Consider the following 20,501-nt stretch of genomic DNA (forward strand, 5'->3'; position numbering starts at 1 on the left):
ATAATTATTTTTTTTAATAAAATATCTCTAAATTCAAATTATTTAGCATTTTATCAGTTTAGATGACAACCTTCTCGAGCTGTACTTTTTGTAGTATGATTCAACTGTCTTCCTTTTGCAGTTAATTATTACTCATGATTGAACAAGCTTGCTTTAGAAAATTATGTGAGATTGTGACTGGAGGGTACATCTTTAATGTTTTGTGCTAATTTAGTATGATGAAGCTGACAGAAACAGTAGTAACAGGGAGTGAAAATTTTAAAATAAAATAACAAAAATACAGTTTATGATCAACTTCAACAATTTTAGGAGCTAGAATGAAAGTATTTATATTTGATATACTCTTAGATTACATTTGCTGGCCAGCATTTTGTTAGATGGTAACAGCAGTGTGTGAATGTATGTATTCATAAGAAAAATCACAGAACCAGAATGCAAAACTAGTAGGGAATGAATGATGTATTCCATAGATCCTCTCTGGTCTGTTCTGTCATGAACAACTTCAGAAGACACTTTCATCTGTTTCCTATTTCAGAACTTCTTATTTCCTGCTTTAGACATAAAGATAAAACACATGTGATTTATTACTGAGCTATGCTTTTCTTTCTTACTGCTACAACCATTACTGAAAAAATGTATAAGTAGGCAAACTCATTTTTGTACGTACATAGAGTTTTGGATGAAAGCAAAATAGATTTTCATTACCACACCCACACTGTGCAATCCACTCTGTATAGTTCCAACGTGCTATTGAAATAACAAACTAGTTATGTATAGAACTCAGTAAGTATTGCCATGGAATGAAATCCATTAGTAAGCTAATTAACTGACTCACACCTTTAACCTACAATTCTCCTTCTGAATTGTATTTCCAGAAGACATCTCTTATGATTACTATCAGTGTTTGCCTAATATCTACTTGTAATTAAATATTCATTCAAGAAGTGGAGGAAAATAAGAATTTATACTTTCTAACGTGGTATTTGTGTTACTCGAGGTGAAAAATAAAGCAATTTTTAGTTTGTCCAGTCTGTCAAAGATAACACATCCAATTAAATATTAGACTGAATTAGCCTTAAATGACACCTCCCTTCCCTTCCCTTCCCTTCCCTTCCCTTCCCTTCCCTTCCCTTCCCTTCCCTTCCCTTCCCATTCCCTATCCTTTCCCCGTCCCCTTCCTCTTTCCCTTACAGTATATTTGTATGCATATATTTATTTATTTTAATAACTTAAGAGTTTTGGTGACATATGAGAAGCTTGAAGATATTGCAAATATTCAGTGACATGGATGATGAAGAATGTGTTAATAAATTCATAATTATGTGGGGGAAAAGCCAGCTGTTGGATAAGAGCCAACCACACAAACTAGATGGTATAGTTACATGACATTTTCCAGAAAATTTGGTGCCCTACGGGAAATGTTCTTCAAAGAGCTGGAGCTGAAAGCAGGCTTAGGAGAATTCATCTTCTAAACAAACCAGGAAATAAAAATAAGTCTTTATTGTAGCAACAGAGTAATGTTTTTTTTTTCAGCGTTCCTTATATCTCATCCATTTGTTTTCAACTGAGAGAAAAACAAGATTGCATTACTCCTCTGTTAAGCAGTTGTGGTTTTTTTATGCTTTTAAGAATAAAATTTTGTTGCAAGACTAGCTTACTAATGTGATATAGAGAGATATTTTTTGGCAGAAGGAAAAATAAAAGAATTTTATTTACAGAGAAAGGGGCAACTTGGGAGGGGGTAAAATAGCACTGTGTCACTTATATGCACTATAAAAGAGGAAAATAAAAAAAAATCTGAAAGTTGAATGATTTCTGGAAAAACTTGAAAGACATTTTTAAAGTATAAAAGCAGCAGTGTACAACTTCAAAATGTTTTTTTCTGTTAGAAAATAAGCAGAAAATGAGTTCTTATGATTAACTCCAGAAAACATTTTTTTTTTGTGTGTGTGAAAAATTCATAATGAAGTTTTTCCATAGTGAGCCAAATTGAGCTGAAATCTTGTACTATTACCTGGCATTAATGCACATTGTTGATGTGTTTCAGAATCCCAGGAATAAACAATTTGTAAAACTAAGGTGGAGTTGATAGATACTACTTCACTTTGATAGCGTGGTCCATACTAGACACTATTTTGCAATGGCTAGAAAGTGAACTGACAGTCCTTGAGGAAAAAAGGAATGTGTCAATCTCAAGATGACTGTCAGTCAATGGGCAATAGAAAAATGTGAGCTTTATTTTGATTAGTTTGCTAAATCTTTGTCCTAGTTCTGGTTGTGACCTTTCTGCTAATGAAGTTAAATCACAGTCAGGCACATTCTCCTCAGATGTTGCAAAAACTTTTATATATGTATTTATTACAATACACTGTTTACAGTCACATAAAACATTGGAATAATAATTAAAAAAAAAAAAAAAAAAAGGTTTCATTTCAGGCCCATGGATGTTAAAATAAAATGCATATGCTACAGGATGTAGGTAAATGTGTTTGAATACTTTTACATTGATCAAAAGTGTTGTAAAAAAAACCATGTAATTTGAAATAATGCATAACAATCAGTGTGTTTTTTTGATTAGGAGCAAATTCAATCATGTTCCGTACAAAATTTAATCCATTACAGCTGACAGTCTAAAGAAAAGTCCAAGGAAGGCAAAAAACAACAACAAAAAACAACAGAACCAACAACCAAACAACATGCCTAATTAAATGGAGTTAATAGATTTGTTATTTTTAAGCTTCAAATTGTAATTCTAGTGCTCTTAGAACTTAATACACTATCCCTTCTGCTGCTGCCAGCAGTAGTAAGTGACCAGAGATTATTCTCCATGGAAGTAAAACATGTAGAAATCCTTTTTTTTTTTTTTTTTTTTTTAAATTATTATTATAATAATAATTATTATTACTCTGAGAGCTGTCTGAATAAGAAAGAGAAGACCATGAAAAATGGAAAAGAACAGATTTTCCAGCTTTTCCTGTATGTGAACACTAGGATGGTTTCCCTCATTTGTGTATTGACCATGTTTTGTCTTTTCTTTTCTTTTCTTTTCTTTTCTTTTCTTTTCTTTTCTTTTCTTTTCTTTTCTTTTCTTTTCTTTTCTTTTCTTTTCTTTTCTTTTCTTTTCTTTTCTTTTCTTTTCTTTTCTTTTCTTTTCTCTTCTCTTCTCTTCTCTTCTCTTCTCTTCTCTTCTCTTCTCTTCTCTTCTTTTCTTTTCTCTTCTTTTCTTTTCTTTTCTTTTCTTTTCTTTTCTTTTCTTTTCTTTTCTTTTCTTTTCTTTTCTTTTCTTTTCTTTTCTTTTCTTTTCTTTTCTCTTCTCTTCTTTTCTTTTTTCTTTTCTTTTCTTTCTCTCCTCTTCAATTCCCTCCTCTTCTCCTCTCTTCAGTTCCCTCCCTTCTCTTCCTCTCTCCTCTATTCTTTTCCTTCAGAGATATGAGCCTCAAAATTTGCTTTACATAATGTATTTTCATTCTTTCCTTTTCTGCACTAAAGGTGGTGCAGGATACTTTCTCAATCTTATAATAATAACTTAGGAGTAGTAGCAAGAAAAATAAAGGTAGAAAGTAAATCATATGTCCCTTTAGATACTGTGAACCCTGCTTTAGTTCAGCATCAGATGGATCCTAGACAAATTTTTTTGTGTCATACTGCATATTTCGGCTCTGGAGATGTTCACCTTCACCTCTATATTGTGTCTTCTTATACCTGGAGTAGCATAAATAAATAAATAAATAAATAAAAGCATCCTGTCATGACTGGTAGGAATGCTGTCTCCTTCTTAACACCCACCTGAACTTGTCTAGCTACATATAACTTGGAACCGTATCCAGGAACAACACACTTCAGTGTATTTCTGTGTTAGGTATGGAACACCCATTCACATGTAAGCTAACATCTTAAATATAAATCAATGTATTTTCGTTTCTGAGGTTGGTAAGAGATTTCTAATGAGTAATTCAACTACTTTTGGAGACTTTTTGCTCTATTTTCCTTCAAATAAAAGAAATAGTTGTGTAGCTTAATTTTGGGTTTTAGAGAATGAGCAAATAGCCTAACACAAAGTTTTCATTATTCAGCTCTCCTTTCACAAAGTCAGAATAGCTCTCCTTCATTTATAAGTCTCACAAAATGCCTTGATATCTGAAATATTTCTGATTGGATAGATTCACTTAAAATTTATTTTTCCTTTACATATCCTTTCTACTCTTGCTATACAGCATCTGGAGAAATAAAAAAGACATTAAAATCTCTTGAAGTAATCATTAATCAAAACAAGAGGCCCACACACTAAGCTAAGCGATAGCAGATTATGCATGAAAAAGATAATTGGTTTACTTCAAATAACTTTCCTTTGCGCAAGAACCAACTTAAATCTGGAGACGTTTTGACTAAAAAAATGGAACAGCTTTTATGCCTAATTCTATTTATGTCTCTCAGTTTAAGAATTCAACATCTATTCTTATCCTACTGAAAAATAAATAATAATTGTGTACCAATAATGAAATCCAAATGAAGAAAGTTCTCACAGAAGTGTTAAGACTTTGTAACACTTGGAGAGTTTTCACGCATATATTAATTATTTGAGAATCTCTCAATGGAATAAAGATAACTATATAGCTTATATTTTAGAGAACTGTAGTAATGTTGGTTATCCAGCCCATCCTTCAGCTCAGGTTAGGACTACCATCATCACAAGATGAAGCCACCTTTAAATTTGTCCATTTGAGTTTTGAAAAGTTCCAAAGATAGATATTCTACAACTTCTACAGGCAACATCTCCTGGTCCTTATCAAATCTCCCAAAGCTAAAATTTCTTTTTAGTATCTAACTTGAACCTCCCGAGCTGAAATCAGTGGCTATTATCTATTGTCAGGTCACCTGCTACTAGCAAGAAGAGTTTGTTGATTTTTTTTTTTTTTTTTTTTTTTTTTTTAGATCTTTAAAATGTTGGTGTTATTACATCATCTCCAGCTTCCAAGACAAAAACTAAGGCAATCCTAAATAACCTTCTCAAATATACATGTTCACAGGTCATGTCTTCAAAATCCTTGGCAATTTGCATGCTTTGTGGACCACAATCCTCCAAGTATAGTTCACCATTTGGCCTTTTATACTACTTTAAGTGTAGTATGCATTGTAATCCTTAGTCCTTTCTAGTCAAGCTATTACTCATAGTCACTTTTTAAGCTGTAAAGATACATGAACTGCTATACATTCTTTCACCTGTCCTTACTGAACTTAATGAGTTTTCTACTTGGCCAACTATGTTCTGGGCTGCATTAAAAGAGGAGTGGCCAGCAGGGAGAAGGAAGTGATTGTCCTCCTATACTCGGCTGTTATGAGGCCCCATCTGGAGTACTGTGTCCACAGGTTGCCCAGAGAGGTTGTGGATGCCCCATCCTTGGAGGCATTCAAGGCCAGGCTGCATGTGACTCTGGGCAGCCTGGTCTAGTGGTTGGTAACCCTGCTTATAGCAGAGAGATTGAAACTAGATGATCATTACAGCCCTTTTCAACCCAGGCCACTCTATGATCCTGTGGTTCTACTTGTTCCATTCTGAAGTTCATAATGATCCTCCTGGTTACAATCAAAATTGTTCATTGATGCACTCACAGTGCTTTTGTCTGAGGCTTGTAATCCATTGATTTGGATGATCTATACTATTGTACAAGTCCAATCATGGACTACAGCGTTATACTTTTTACTCTCCATCCCTTGTCCCCTTAGGCCAGGCCATGGGATTTAACATTCCTTTTATCCATGGGCTTGTTTGAGTAACTTCCCATCTGTGTCCTCCCCCATTCTTGAGTGCATTTATGGCCTGCTTGCAAGCAGTGCAGTGTGAGAAACAACAAGGGCAGAGATGTTGTTCAGCAACAGCTAAAATTTGTGTGTGTTATCAACTTCTTTCAGTCACAAACCCAAAACATAGCACTGAATGAGTGACTCCAATGAAAATTTGTTCTTTCCCAGCCAAACTAGCATATAAACTTTTCTTTGTCCCATCTCAGATTTTATTTAGTGCATATATTGGCTAAGAACATATGCTGACAGTAATATTGCCAGATGATCATTCAGTATTTTATTTTTTGTATCATAGAATATCACAGAATATCTCAACCAACAAAAATTACCAAAAAAAGAAAAGAACGTGATTTCTAGTGCTTTTAGTAAAACAAGTCAATTTGACAGAAGTTCTATCTTTTTCTCATAACATTATTATACTCTTGTGCTATTTTTTTTTCCAAAATATTATATTTGCTATCCTTTTAAATGTAGATTCATGAGGCACATCAACTTATTCTTTAGTATCACAAGACTTGTATAACCTCTGCTAATCTACATCATCTAATTAAGAATAGGAAAAAAGATCAGTTCTACCTCAATTTTCAGATGCATGTGTGAACTGAGAACATGAGGTACATTCACAACAGGCATGTGCTGTTATCCATCTGCCACAAGCTTATCCTGTTGGTTCTAGATGAGGGGGATGTGACACATTATATTAGCTTCCAGCAGTTTCCCAGCCACTCTGATATTGAAAAAATAACATGAATTGTTTCACCTGAACCAAACATTCATCACTGCAAAAAGGCAGTATCAAGAACAAATCTGTTTTGTACAATTTTGCTTTCACTGCTAAAGAAGAAGGAAAAAAAAAAAAAAGATTTTTTTTTTTTTTTAATAAAAGGATGACCAACAGTGCATTTGATTTTTCAGGATTTTAAATTGATTTATGTACTCCTCTGCCTCAAAATCAAAATGACTTGGTAAGTCTTCTTTCTTCCGCATCATCCAAATTAATATTGATTACAAACACAATGTCATACAAAAATGGAGTTTTGTCATTCAGTTCACACATTATGAGAGACATTTTCCATTGTGTTTACTCTGAGCAAAATATTCAAGTGAAGTTTTGTGAAGTTTCTTGATGTACCTTTAGACTCAAATCTCACAAAACAAAAGAAAACAAAACAAAACAAAACAACACTGTAGTATTAAAAAGTCCTAGATATATCTTCTCCAATCATTTAGCTCAAATCACTGAGTCAGTCACTTGTTTATTGTTAAAATTTTCCGTAGATACATATAACAGATCAGAGCTTTTATCACCTGCACTAAATATCTGAAGTAATGAATCTCTTTTACCTAGGTATGTCTCTTCCTCTTTTTTTCCATAAATACATAAAAAGCAGTACCATTTTTTTAAAAAACTTCTTCTCAATATTTATATTATTTAGTCTTAGAAATGATCTTATTCATCAAAGTAAATACCTAACATGCTGACAAATACCTTCACACTGATATCCTGTATTTTGAATTAAACTACTTGTGTAAGTCTGTAGTGTCTTCTTTTGTACTTTTAAAGTATAGCTTGTAAAATTATTGTAATGTATAAGTATTGTAAAGCTTGTAAAATGCTTGAGATATGTTCATCTTTTTGTTCTATGTTGATACAGCTCAAAAGAGACCAAACCTGTGGCAATAGCCCTAAGGTTATTTATATATATATATATATATGGTATTTATATATATATATGGTTTCCTGAATTACCTTTTATATATATATATATATGCCTATATATATATAAGGTAATTCAGGAAACCAAATTTATTTCAATATCACATCTAAAAAAAATGGAAATACTGTAAAATAAGAGATAAGACATCACCATGTATAAAAGCATTAATTTGCCAGAGACTAATGAGATTTATCGCAAATCAAATGTGAGCAGTTGAAATCAAGGATGTGAACAGAATCTAACATTAGCCATAAATGAATGTCAAGTGTTTCTACTAAACCTACACATATAGTATATATGTACATACATGTTTCTTGACATCTTTATTTTGCCTAAATGATATTTGTGGTGGGTTGACAGCAGCTGGCAAGTAACCTCCCCCCAGTTTTATTTCACAATATGGTATTATAACAATATAGAGTATCTCTTTAGTTTGTTTGGGTCAGCTGTCTTCTAAATGGACCAAACAGGCTGAAAATGAAGTATCTTTTATATTGTTAGAATAACACTGTTTTATATTTATCTATATAAGATTTATCTTATTTTTCTTGAATTCTGTGGATGAAGTGAAAATCTGAGGAAAACTGTTTTCAAACAAGAATATTGAGAAAACTTGGACATTTTAAAAATTTATTATGTATACAGAAATAAGATAATTTCATAGGTTGCTAACAGATCTATTATTTTGTGAATCATATTACTTATTCTGAAAGTGCACTAGTCTTCAAACAATAATTATTTAGTGAGAAAACCCTCACAAATAAATGATAAGCTCTGGTACCATTGTGATATGGTACTGCTAGAAGTATAAGGAAATAAAGTGATAAAATAAAGTATAACAAAGAAGTTACTTTCAATTCCATATTTTCTGTTCTAGGAACTTACAGAGAAGGGAATTTCATTTGAAAACACATACACTCGCATATATTTCACTTACAAGATTTACTTTTTTTTTTTTAATTTATTTATTATTATTATTATTTTCTCAGAAAATGCCAAATTTCTGTTGCCACTTACATAAACAAAACATCTTTGGTGTAAAAGTTGCTAGATGTAACGGGAGATATAAGCATGAAGTATGCATATTCCATAACATCTGTTAAGCAGAGAATTATTTAACACATCAACTTATCACTGAAAACACAATTTTAGTCTCCTCAAAGGTACTTAATAGCAGGCAAACAAGCCATCTGAGTGTAAGTAATGCCTCAAGCAAACCTACGACATAATAAATAATACAGGGAATGATAGGTAGAGAACATGTGGTGAGAGGTCTTTGAAGAGAAGCTTTAGTTACACTTCAGTTGTGCCCAACAATTATATAGAAAATGATTCCTAGCCTTTGTTAAAGAAAATAGGCTAGACTCCTTTATTTAGACAAGAATGTAAAGAGAGAAGTCCATTGGACAGATGGAAATCCTGCAGCATTTGAAATGCTGGATAACTCTATAGGGCTTCTAGTGATATATCTGATAATATTCATAGAGCTGGCATTGAGATACAAAACAGCCTGAGTGAAAGAAATTCTAACTGATTTCAGTACCTTTGAGAACAAAAGGTTTGAAAGTGTTTGTAGATATGCCCAATGCTATGAATATAGTAAGTTAGAAAGAAATTCATACACCAGTTTCCTGTCTGTATGACATAGATAATAAAGCAGATATATATGACAGATGGATGGGATAGCTTATTCACTGGTTATAAAGTAACAGTTTCAACATTTCACAATTACGAGGTGTCAGAGAGTACTCAGCAGTAGTACTTAATATGTGCTAGTGGATGTGATTTCTTTTTTTGTTTCAGAAGCATGAATTTTCCTGTTCATATATTTACCAGTTCAAAAACTTACAGCCAAAGTAAAATAAAAGGATAGATGTTACCTAAAGAGGAATAAAGGGGAAACTTTTGAAATACTATTTTTTTTTTTTTTTTTTTAATGGTGCTGGTGATTCTTTCATGTTAGAGATATAATACTTGGCTGGAAGTGTAACCTGGCAGTGTGAAGCTGCATCAAGATCATAAACTAAAGGGACTGAAACTTTAAAATTAATGAAGTTAAGCTAGAAGTATTCCACTGCCTAATGCACAGTCTGGAAGATGTAGAGGTAAAATAAAAACATTTTTTGGATTTGCAGAAAAGAAACAGAATCTTGATTATGACTTAGCTGGAACTTGGAAACAAGATTTATGATCCAAAGAAGCAGTTCTGATTTAGATTTACTTCTTAGTCATTTTCAAAATTGAAAAAAAAACAACTCACTGGCAATTCTGATTAGATAAAAATTCCAAGAAAATCATATTATTTTTCTGGTTGTACCTTAAGAGGGGCAAATCACATGACATTTTTATTTCTTGTCCAAAATGCTAGGAACACAGTAGTTTTAATCTTATCAGAAGTTGCTACAGCTGTAGCATATAGTTTCTGCCTCAGACTTTCAAATTTGTAGTGCACAAAGAGTGCTCCAAAAGGTTTCATTTTCACCATGTAAATTACAGAGATGATAATGATAACCACTCTGAGTTCCCGGTACATTCAAGTAAATGTAGTAGGCACCTGAATAAAGAAATTCAGCTTAAGAACTCAGCGTCACTTTGGATAGGACTGTCTTTTTTCCATTTCCTCTCTATAGAGATATTAAAAAATAGAAAAAATATTTGGAAAAACCTGACCTTATATTCACAAGAATTAGTTTGAAAGATTTAGAGGCTGAGAAACTGCAGGAAAGTCTCCCCTGACTCCCTCCCCTGTTTCCTCCATAGCTTGACTCAATTATTTCTTGTGCGCAATATTGCCACAAAAATTGCTTTTTGAGACTATTTGGGTCAGTGGCATGGGGCACAGGATATGTTTTTAGCTATCTGGTGGTCTCTCATTATCTTTCCAGTTCGTTCCTGACAGGGTGCTGTCATGATGATGATGGTGCATTATGTACAACTCTCTGCCACATAGGGTGCATACATATCAAGTCATATGGACGTTGAGAAATTAGTTTAGAAACACATAATATTGTCCAATATACTCTATAATTTTAATTCAGTTATCAGTTAAATTTGGAGATAGGAAAGGGATAGTATATCTTTGCCTCTTTCTGGAATTACCTCAGCCAAAGAATTTTCCTTTACTTCCGTAAAATGATAGTGATTGGAATTATTTTAGTTGAAGCTTTTGGAAGGAAAAGTGAATAGTAGTATTTTGGAACCATAATGTAATTCATACTTGGTTAAAAGCAGAAGCCTTGAGAAGTAGCTTCAGTTATACTGATATTAACTTGAGGCATTTGAATTATATTGACATTCTTCTGTCGGAATCAGTTTGCTCATTTGAAATATTTGGTTATAATTAACTGATGCTTTTACTTCTTTGTCTTGCATAAAAATGCCAAAGGCATAGTCACATTTGTCATAAACTGTTTCAAAAGCTATCAGTTCAGTTTTTTCTCTTAAGGGATAGACATATTTTTTACACCTAAAAATCTGTTAAATAATCTGCAGTGTTTGCAAATGACAATGTTCTTCACAAAAAACCTTTATACTGAGTTGTCTGCATGATATTTTTAACACCATCTACAAATCACATGATTCAGTTTAAAAACCTGGTAGTCTGCAGCCTGACTTACTGCAGAATCTGATTTGAACACAAATATTCAGTACCTAGTAAACTACAACTCCTAAATAATTTTTCTATGAAGGATAGCTTGAAAAAGCCAAATAATTCTAAGGCTGATAGGTAACAAACATACTGAAGTTCTAAGATGCATAACCTAAGAATATAGGCTCTCCTCTAAAAAGCATGGAAAACTTCCCTGCCTGACAACACAGAGACCTTAGACACTTAGAACAGAACTCATCAGAAAAAAAAAAAAAAAAAAAAAAAAAAAACCACAAAAATATAAACAAACTAACAAACCTAATATCTATACATGAACTAAAAAATATGTTTTCGTTTATAACTGGTGGAGTGAAAGAGTGCACAGTTTATACCATTTAAAAAATAATATCTAAAATATTATGATTGTTTTATCCCTTAACTCTCAGGGAACAGAGAAGTAGAACTCAGTTGTCTTAACATCAAAGTCAAAGCTATTATATGCCCCAAGTACTTCTAGAAATATCTCTTGATGTCCGAAGTTTAATAGAAAATTTAAAGATAAAATTATACCTTTGTAATACTTAAAGATTTCTAGGTCTAACGACTACATTTAAAATATGAAGCAATTATTTAGATATTTAAAAAGTGATAATTTAAATGTAAAATTAAGCCAGATACTGATGTTATTTAAGAAGTAAAATATGTTCTAAAAATACATTCAAGATGAAAAGGAAATAATAGGTGGAATGAATAAGAATTTTGAATCAGTTTTTAAAAGACCTTTTCAATGATAGAGCATGGATTTTTTTTTATCTTTTCAGTAAAGATTATGTTTGAAGAACAGTAATAACACATTATGGTCACAGTTTCTGAATACAGACTAAGTAAGCACTGTTTTCTCTCTATCCTTGCTACACATTTCCCTGCTTAACTCTAAGTTTTCATATTCTTCCCTCATCATTCAGTGTTAAAACTCTCCTCATCAGCTTTGCCAGCCTGTTGGGAGATGTTCTTTGCTGTGTTTGGTCAGATGTGGCCTTCAAAGTGTCCCAGCTGGATTCTATTGCCTTTGACCCTTGCATCCACAACCAAATAGTCACTCTTGATACATGCTTAATATATCACTGCTGCATGCATAGCTCAGCTGTAAGGAGGCTTAATCCAAGGCTTAGACCAGTATCAGCATTGTCTCCACAGCACTCCTGATCCAGGACCCTGGCAAGCAGCATCGCATTTCCAGGCAGCAAGTCAGATTGGCAGGTGGGGACCTACATTCCCCACAGTTAAGAGTGTTGCAAAACTTCCATTCACTGCTTTCTCCTGATGCAGATGTATAATTCAGGCTTGTCCTACTGTGATGCCTACCCAGGAAAAGCTTTCCCCCTCCCGTATGTGATACCAGGGCTCTAGGCTTATTCTGCAGTTACGTATTGTGTATGTAGAATGAGCTGTCCTCCATCAGCCATACATCACATGCTCACAGCTTTCATCATCACAGGAATCTTTATTCACATTTGGAAAGAGTACAGTTTTTGGCTGTTAATCCTTCCATGCAACTAACGGTTTTTGTTGTTGTATCTCCAGGGTGTCTGTAAGGCTCCTATGTATCTTTTTTTTTTTCTCCCTGATTCTGCACATTCTGCTCATATAATCCTGCAGCTCCTTCACTTTGCGGCACAGCTTCTGTCAGATCAGAGCTACAGGCACAGCACCATCTTCACTTGCTTCAGAATCAATGAGAGGATCCTGAGCTCCCTACAGTACAGGCTCTGTATGAAAAATCATCTCTAATGTGCCAGACTAGTTGCTCTTGTTGGAGCCAGGTGCCATGCCCATTGGCACATCACCACATATTGAGCAATCCCATGCTGCCCTCAGAGTTTCTGGCTCTGTTCCACATGCTCTTCTGCACATACTGCTGTGCAAATGGTTACATCTGTGAGCTGCTCTGTTTGCTGTGCTCATATCTGATGGCCACCCCTACTGTAGCCTGCAGAGAAATTGGCCAAGAGTGTGCTGGGGGTGCAATTTTTTTTTCAAGGTTTATTACATTACCAAGAAAATCATGTGGTGGAAGAAATAAACAAACAAACAAAAAACCCCAACAACAAAATGTTGAATATTGCTTCAGAGAAAGAGGTTAAAAAAAAAAAAAAAAAGACAAATGTTATGAGTTTTATCTAGAGATCACTGTCAACATCAGTGCTCAGCTTAGCATGTTTGCTTTTATGTCTTACTGCCCTGGTTTTTCATTCTTGTGTTTCTCATTGCTCATCATGTTGGAATCATAGAATCATAGAATCACTGAGAGGTTAAGCGACCTCTAGAAACTGTCTGGTCCAAACCCCTCTGATCAGAGCAGAAGTAGATACTGCAGATTCTCAAGGCCCTGTCCAGTTCAGTTTCAAAGCACGGAGAGTCCACAACTCTGGCAAACCTCTTCCACTCCTTGACCAGCCTCACAAGTAAAAATCTTACACTTAAATGGAATTTAATCTGTTTCAATTTCTGTTTGTTATCCTGTTTTGTCACCATATTTTACTGAGAAAATCTGCCTAAAATTTCTTTACTTCTCCTCATCAACAAATTATTCTGGATGTTATCTCCAAGCAAGTGGAAGACAAGAAGGTTATCAGGAATAGTTAACATGGGTTCACCAAGGGGAAATCATACTTAACCAGTAGCCTTCTATGATGTAATGACTAGCTGGGCAGATGGAAGGAGAGCAGTGAAAGTTGTCTATTCTTGACTTCAGAAAGGCATTCAACACTGTCTTCTGTGACATCCCCATAGGTAAGCTTAGGAATTCTGGTATAAACGTGTGGGCAGTGAGCGGGATTGAGAGCTGGATGACTGGAAGAGCTCAAAGGGTTGTGAACAGTGGCACAGTCTGGTTGGAGACTTGTAGCTAATGGCATTCTCCAGGGATTGGTACTGTGTCTGGTCTTGTTCAGTATCTTCATCAATGACCTGGATGAAGCGGTAGAATGCACCCTCAGCAAATTTACTGATATAAATCTGGGAGGAGTGGCTGACACATCAGAAAGCTGTTCTGCCATTAAGTGAGACATGGACACACTGGAGAGTTGGGCAGAGAGGAAACTTAGGTTCAGCAAGGACAAGCATCTGTCTTGCACCTGGGGAGGAATAACTGCATGAATCAGTACAGGTTAATGGCTGGTCTGGTGGAAAGGATCTCTGAGGTGAAAGACCTGGATGTCATCACAGTCAACAGGTTGACCATGTGGCATCAGTGTGTCCTTGTGTCTGAGTTGGCCAATATCATTATTGGCTGCATTAAAAAGACCATGGGGAGCAGGTCAAGGGAGTACTGTATCAAGTTCTAGAGTCTCTAGTCCAAGAAAGACAGGGAAATTCTTTAGAGAGTTCAGTGTAGGGACACAAAGATGATTAGGGGACTAGAGTATCTCCTTTATAAGGAAAGGCCAAGAGACATAGGTCTGTTCAGTATGGACAAGAGAAAACCAAGAGGGATCTTAACAATGCTTATAAATATCTGAAGTGAAAGAATCAAGTGGATGGGGGCTCTATCCAGTGGTGTCCTGAGAACTCCAGTAGACACTAACCTTTTTTTTCAGTGTTTACTGGCAAGGAATATATGACTATGGGCCTAATAGAGAGAGCTGAAGAAATACAAGAGAGCACACATAAATTAATGCCAATAAGTTGGGTCCACCCATGCTATAAGCAAGGTGATAGAGTGCTCAATACTTACATAAGAATGTGTAAAAGGGCCTCTTTCTATCCTCTAAATGTGCAACAAGTGCCATGTGAGACAGAGAATGTTGTTCCACATAACATGCTGCTGAGTCATACTGCAGATGAGTGGAAATGCTGTAGACAGGAACCATGTCAGGGCCTGTGCTACATATCATGAAATGGGAGTAAGGTAGTTTGCTAGTCTAGGCACAAGCTGTGCTGTGCCAGCTTGTCTCAGTGCCAGAGTTTTAGTTTAGTATTATATCTACAGAAACAGAATTAGAATGAACAAATGAACAAAATTCAAAATTCTTAGTGTTTTCTCTTTGTTGTTTCCAAGCTAATTGTATCTTTCTTCAAAGAGCAAACAATTCTGATCTACAGAATCTGATTTTACTAAAAAAATAGCCCAAATAAAATATAATTTAGATGTTGAAATAAATATTTATTTTAGATTAGACTGTAATTAAGTTGAATTAGGAGATCTATTGTATTACATTACTGTTCTGTACCATATAGAGGAGATTGTTATTACTTAAAGCACATTTTTTTTTAAATGGAGGAAATTCACACTGGATTTTTAGAAAATACTACTTTGTACAGAGTGGATAATATGTGGAATATTTAAGAACCAAAGAGAACATGTGTTTTTTAGCAATCAATGAATACATCAACTTGTACTGAAGGGTGATGGTAAACTTGGCTTTGAGTTTAGTCAGCCACAAAAGCTAAGTGCCAGAAGGGAATTCCTGACAAAGCACACTGATTTCTTTCTAGATTTGCAGTGATTTACTTCTCATAGAATTGGCTTCTTGATTTCCACATAGACAAATGATGAATTATTTTTATTTTATGTTTTTATCTTTCATTCATTATAAGTTGGTGTAGACAAATTATTTGGAAAATTGTCTCACTACATCTTTCTAATTCTATATTGCTGTGCACTGCAGTATGCTTTCTGCTTTTGAAAATACAAAATAAACCTCAAATCAAACCCATGCAATACTCTAACAAGGTGTAAATTTGCTATCCTGATTCAACAGAAATATCTTTTGTAAGTATCATCTCTCTATAGCAGGATCATAGAGATGGCTATGTTAGCCAGCCCTTGATTTATATTTTGAACATGTACTTTTTTATGCCAGATTTCAGAGAGCCTGTTCCTAAGTATATAACACACAAGAGTGTTCAGACGAAGAATGTGTAGTTTATATAACTTGAATGCAAATATGTAATAATTGTATTAATCAAATATAGTCTACATTTATAGTCATGTAGTCGTGAGGAGGAAAATCTGTGGAACAACTTTCTTTTAAACTTGTCTGAAAGTATAGCTTAACCAGTAGAATATACATTAATTTCAACTACTCTGTGTACTTGCTAATAGCAGTTCTTATCCAGCATCAAACTTGTCTTCTGTGCTAGAATTGCTAGAATACTTCAGAGAACATCTCATTACACAAGACTGTAGGTGGTCAATAGTTGAACCCAAAGCATTCTTTTTCTTTTTAAATAAAAGAAGCAAAAGCACCTTTGGCACAATGCACCTTTGATATTGGTTTTTTTCAGCTACCAGTATGTCTTCAAAGTGCCTTTTAGCACTGTCGGAGATGTAGTCTGTATTAACAGGATTTTTTTTTTTTTTTTTTTTTTTTTGAGGGGTGGGAGGGGGGGAGGGATGAATACTGTGATAAAACTGATTTAGCCAGTTGTCTATTTTTTACCATTTCTTATGAAGCAACTATTACACATTGACATTATTTATTTTTTTAATATCTGACCACTGTTTTCAAGGATTTTAAAATGCCATCATCTTTGATGAAGTTTTAACTTTTTGCTAACTATTTGATATTCATCGTCTGGAGGAAAAAAAATATCACACTCAAACAAGTAAACATAGGCACATTTGTTGTATTTCATATTAAAAATTCAACTGTAAGTATGTATGTGAACATCTAAATGTTTATGTTAGTATATTGTTTAATAATTTTTACAATGTTAATTTTCCATAATTAAGAATATGCTAATATAATATGCTAATATAACAAAACAAATATTCAGAAATTTTAAACAGTAAACTCAAGGCTTGCCATGAGTGATTTATTTTTTGTTTTCTGCATTTCAAACCATTTTTTTAATACATAGGCAATGTGTACTGGCATTTATTTCTTACGACATCACCCATCTCAGTGTTCACTTTCTTGTTTAAACTGACTATGTAGGATCACTGTATTCTCACTTAAAAAGTATGTACAACTCCAGAAGGTTACTGATACTAAGATAGATGAAATTATTTTTCTTTGTGATAGACAGACTTCTCGTGCAGTAATTATACTGGTGTAGGTGTCCAGTTTTTACATAACTAAAGACAAGTGTTTTATTCTTTGGTTCGTTTGTTTTTTTTCTCAGGAAGATCTTATTTCCATCACAGAATAAGCTAGTGTTCTAATTAAAATTCACAGCTTTGTAGTAAAATAATTATTTGTAAATAGGATTCCTGCCTTACTTATTAAAGTAGGACTTCAGTTGGAACTTGAGCAACAAATGCAGTGAAGGGTTGCTAGAAAACAAACAAAAAAGTGCTTGCAATTGCTGTTTTAACAAGTGACCTAACATTCCTTCTTGATGTTGAGCAGATTCCAGAAACCAAAATATTCTTCCTATCTTAATATAAATGCTGCTTTTGCACAGCTCACCAGATACCACAGACTGTATAACTGGAGGGTTTGTTTCTGCTGCCCATACAGGCACTTCATATTATCTGAGATGTACTTAGAAGCCTTGCATATATTTATTTGGTGGTTGTTACACATTTATTCTGTGTGTGGTTGAGGAAAATTAGTTCACAGATGGCGCAATCCTGTCTCAGAGACTGAACACTTCTGCAGCTGAAGCACAGCAGGGGCAACCTTTGGTACATCTTCCAATTTCTCATTTTCTGAGATTACTTCAAAATGACCTGATTTACAGAAGGTATAGAAAAGTGCAAGATTTACTTCAGAAACTCATGTCTTGTCATAACTCAAATGTTCAAATATATATTAATACATTATTGTAGACCGTATGATCAGCGTGGAGTCAGGACTGGACAAAGTTGCAAATTAATGACTGAAAATAACCATATGCAGTTTAATAACACATAAAAATAGTTTCACCTCAGCTGCTCACAACCCTTCAGGTGTTATTCCATTCTTAACATCTTGAGAGAGGAATCGGGTGTAATAGCATTTCTCAGCCTTAAAGGTAATGGAGAATTCCACTTTAATCAATTTTAAACATGTTTTATTATTAATTAAAATTTCCAAATTTGTGCACTTTGATCTACTACATCTTGGTCATGAGAACAAATGTGGAGCAGGTTTTCCCTATCTCATTTAAAATTTAATTATGAAAGGAAAGGAAGGGAAGGGAAAAGGGAGAAGGAAAAAGGGAAGGGAAGAGAAGAGAAGAGAGAAAAAAATGACAACAATCAAGTGCAAGGACTTCTGATATTATGGAAGAAAAAAATATCCATTTGTTTCATTGAACTATATGCAGATATCAGTTTTATTAAATTAAATATAATCAGCTGCTAGATAAAGAGGCAGAACAGTGATTTGAATTTCCTTTTTATTTAATGTTTTTATTTCTGTAACTGGCAAACACGTAACAGTATTACTACATACAATACATATACAATACATACAATACATATACAATACATATACATATACAAATACATATACAATAACAGAATTTCAATTCATATTTTATCATGATTATGCATCCTTTCTAATGACTACATATTATATAGACATATATATATAAGCTTTATATGCTATATATATATAAGCTTTATTACCTGCTTACAGATGTAGGCATAGTTGTGAATAGAGATAGATGATTTCTTGTGGAAATGAACAGTTAATGAGGATTTTCTAAATATTCAAGTTTCATATGTGCAAAGCAGGACAACCATGCAAATGTCTGCTACCACTGGAGAGAACTGTTTGGGTCTTTTGTGTAAATTATGTAAAGTGGCGATAGAATTGGGGGGGGGGGGGGTTGAAAAAAAGTCAACCTCTTATAGTATAACAAATTATACTGAAAGAATACTGAAAGAATCCTGCGGTCACTTTCTGTAAAATTTTATAAATTCTATAATGTTTCTCCAGTTTCCATACATAGAGTTAGTATCAGAAACAATTTTGTGAGCCTGTACCTCTAGAAAAGGCTTTCTAATGAAAACTTAATTTTTAAAGTACTCAGCCCATTTCATCCATTTAAAATTTTCCCGAAGATTATCAAATTACTAACTTGCATGGTTTGTGAAAACAAAAAGAAATTAAAATAGTTGATTCTATGTATTTCCCATAAAAACACAGATTACTATCAGAGTTCTTATAAATGTAATATGAAAGGAAAACTGGCTTTTACTACAGTATTAAAACTAAACTGGCTGTCACAATGAAGATTATCCATAATACTCTGCAGCAAATTATAGGAAAAAAAAGCCCAACAAACAAACAGCAGGAATCATGTATGTATGCACAGGCATAGCTACAAAAGAAAAAAATAAATAAAAGCAAGAACTGAAGTAGAATTTGATCTGACCTCTCTCCTAATCAAGAGGCTGCTGTGCTTAAATGACTATTTCCTAATTTAATGTGCAAGTCATAGAAAAGACCTTCCCTTTATATGCTGATTGCCGTTGCTATGAGATTACTCATGACTGGCTGCATGACACCAAAAAACCATGTCAGCGGGAAGAATTGTTCATTGGCATCCTCCTGCTCCTTGTTCCTTTTGTCATGATGCATGGGCTCCATGGGAGCACAGCAAAGGAAGCAAAACATCAAAGAAGAAAAGATTCTAATTTTCGAAAGCCTGTATTTCTATAACCCTTATTACCATGGAGCAGAACCATACTTTCTGGGTTTCCCCTTGATTTCAATTGCATTATAGAGAATAAAGTCTTTCTCTCAAGCAGAGAGGGGAAAGAACATGTTGTCTTGGTGAAGGGATGCAAGTAGAATTTTCTCTGATAAAATGTGTAGTGCTGCTCTTCATTTTTCTGATTTCTTTTTTCTCTTTACTAAATAGCAAAAAAATCTTTGCATTATTCTGGTAAGTATGGGATAACAAAACTGACAAAGGCATTTTTCTTCTATATATAACAACTTTAAACAAATGATAACTGTTACTAAGAAGCTTTACTTGCATTACAACTGAAAAAAGTAAACTACATCTGTTATTGGTTTGCAGTTTTTCTCCTATATGGGAATAATAATGTTGTTTCATTATTCAGCTATGATTACCATCAGAGGTCTTACAATACTTGTAATATTCCCCTTGTTTTCATTCTTAGTCATAATTCAGAGGGATAAAAATAAGAATGCAAATTGACATCAACAAGAACATTGTATAGTCTATGTGACAAGATCAGAGGTCATCATAAGTGAGCCCTCAAAACCTTCAACACTGTGTGCTTGGCAATAAATATTTATCTCTAGATCAACTTGTATTGCACTGAAGAACATGCTAGTATAGATATAGATACAATTTATATATTTTTATCTACCTATACTATAGATATGTCGATCTATACTAACATGTTCTCCAGTGCAATACAAGTGGATCTACAGAGAGAAATATTTATATAGAGAGATATATATCTATATCTATATAGACAG

This window comes from Gallus gallus, chromosome 1 (assembly GCF_016699485.2).
Source record: "Gallus gallus isolate bGalGal1 chromosome 1, bGalGal1.mat.broiler.GRCg7b, whole genome shotgun sequence".
NCBI lineage: Eukaryota > Metazoa > Chordata > Aves > Galliformes > Phasianidae > Gallus > Gallus gallus.